The sequence below is a fragment of the Poromitra crassiceps genome (assembly GCF_964638095.1).
Source record: "Poromitra crassiceps genome assembly, chromosome: 11".
NCBI classification, from domain to species: domain Eukaryota; kingdom Metazoa; phylum Chordata; class Actinopteri; order Beryciformes; family Melamphaidae; genus Poromitra; species Poromitra crassiceps.
In genome coordinates, this window is record NC_139643.1 from 14,131,836 (window position 1) to 14,134,335 (window position 2,500).

At 51.1% G+C, this 2,500-nt stretch overlaps 1 protein-coding gene across 1 annotated transcript in view; it reads right to left on the reverse strand.

Annotated features, from left to right (window-relative positions):
- The window catches only part of LOC310785169 (gamma-enolase), a gene marked incomplete at both ends in the record, with an annotated part of 16,900 nt that overhangs the window by 12,490 nt on the left and 1,910 nt on the right, over positions 1-2,500 (reverse strand). The window lies entirely within an intron of this gene.

The window sequence follows — 2,500 nt, forward strand, 5'->3', positions numbered from 1 at the left end:
TAGATGGTCAAAGTAACCATTTAGATTACCCTTGTGTGCTCAGTTTAACAAAATAACAGCTATTTAGAAATCTGGTTTTCGTTTTCAGCTTTATTTTATGCATTAAATGTTGTTCGGGTGCTGGGATAACATAATGCATAATGGGTAGTCGGCTACTGTGGCTAATGCTAGCGGCTAACATTAGTTACTTTACATGGCAGTAAAACGCCACTGAATGACCAAATTGATTTAACTTGTAACCATTTCGAGTAACACTGTTTCCATACGGACCCCCAGCGTTGGTTAGTTGTTTATAACGTGACTATATTTAGAACGTTTATAACGTACTCCGGTTTCCGGTTTATAATTCGGGTCTGAATACAGCCAAAGAGTATAACAAAGGAAATGGCAAGCTGCAACAATCAAGTCACATTAAACCTTGTAGACCTTGTAACCATCATTATTTTATAGTGGGGCATTCAAAAAATAAGGTGGATAGCGCACAGCTGCTTCTTCTTCTTCTTTGCCATTGAAGTTGCCACAGTTAGCTAACTTGCATTCTGAAAAACGGTGGGTTCTTCGGCTCCACCCACTGAGAGGTTTAACTCAACCAATCAGATTATTTCTCCCAGTGAGAAATGTTCCTCAACCAGCAAAAGCCGTCATTTAGACGTCTGGGTTAGATGTAGACTGGTTTTAGACCGGCTATGTGCAGACCACTTCTAGCCAAAATGATCTTGAAATGAACCAAGAATAGAACACAGTGATGTGTTAAAACTACAGCCGGGTGATCTGAGATTTGCGTCAGAGTTGTGGTGTGACGTGTTAGGATGATGTCATCATTCCTACTGTGATGTCATAGTTCACTCACTGATGATGTCATAACACAAGGTGATGTCATATTCGGGACCTATAAAGGTTCGGGTCTGCAGGTCCTCTGCAGTTGTTCATAGACTAGACTAACCTCACGACAACACTCGGCAACAGTTCCCAGCTTTCGAACCCTGCAGACTCAGCTATCAAGTGCTTCAGCGTTCCTAGTTATCGAGACTTCAGTTACCAAGTGTGTCTTGGCCATCAAGTATCCGCGCGTAAATCCACCAGTCTCACAGCATGCCTAACAGTATGAACAACTCAGAAACGGATTTAGCGGATTTAGCGGATAGATTTCCACCGACCAAGGAGGAGGAAGAGGAGGAAGAGGACTTCTATGACTGCCAGAAGACCCTGAGGCGCCGGTTTCCCCCCTCGGCCTCTTGGTGGGCTCCTTGTCAGATGCCAGTTCCCCCGCCGGCCGCTTCAGGTGGCCCACCAGTCGAGTCAACGAAAGGTCTTGTCACCGAGGAGACCTTACAAACAGCGCTGACAGCGGTACAGGCCCTGGTGTCACGCCTGCTTGACACCCAGAAGGATCTGGCTTCCGAAGCCGCTGAGCGGCACGCCCTCTTGAGTGGCCGGCTAGATCGTCTCGACGGGCTAGCCCCCCAGGGTGTCATTCCGCAGTCTTCTGCCCCTCCTGCCCCAGCTTCTGAGCGATCAGTCGCCCCAACCCAAACACTGCAGGTTTCCAGTGCAGCCATACCTCTTGCTCCCACTATGCCTGCTTCGCAGCAGCTGGTTGAGCCACAGCACGTACCCCTGCTAGGTGCTGCTGAGTATGGAGACGATTTCCAAGAGAGGCTCACAGGTTTTCTGCAGGCCGAAGGCATGACGATGGATGACCCCCGAAGGTCATTCCCTACTGCTCCCGTACCACCTATTCCCTCTGCTGCTGCATCTACTTCCTTTCCCCCGGGTTTTCCGCAGCAGGCAGGGCCTCAGGGCACCGGGGCGGGCCCCGTAGGGCCTAGTCGCGTCCCGGCCCCCCGCCCGGTTTTCATGCCTGAAACGTTCACTGGTACCGGCGGCTGTGATTGGTCAGATTGGTCTAGACATTTCGAGCTAGCCGCAGATGTTAATGGGTGGGATGACCAATGGAAATTAAAGTTTATGTCATTGCTGCTGTCAGGCCGCGCTCGGGATCTGTATAATGGCCTTTCGGCAGAGACCCAGAATGACTTCACCTTGTTGAAGGCCGCTATGACTAGATGTTATGGCCGTATGATGGTGAGGGCTGGTCCCAGGCGAGCTTTGCTTCAAGACGTCGGCTACGTGGTGAATCAGCTCAGGAGTTTGGCAGCCACCTGCGGAGGCTTGTCATTAGAGCCTACCCCTCAGCTGACGCTCACACCCAGGATGTGTTGGCAAGGGATCACTTTTCCACCCATTTTGCGACTGGTGAGCTCCTCCACCTTAGCCTCCGCAGTTTCGCACCCCCCACGCTGGAGGCTGCTATAAATCTTGCGTCAAGGTTGGAGCACCTAAGGTCCTTGGAACTGAGTGAGGTTACCCCTAGTGCAAGGGCTGGAGGAATCCTAGGGGGGCTGGAGGTCGACTTGAGACAGGCTGAGGTTCTGGGTTTGAGGGCTGACTTTAAAGAGCTCAAGTCCTTGATTGCGGCTGGGGGGGCTCGGCCGGGCCA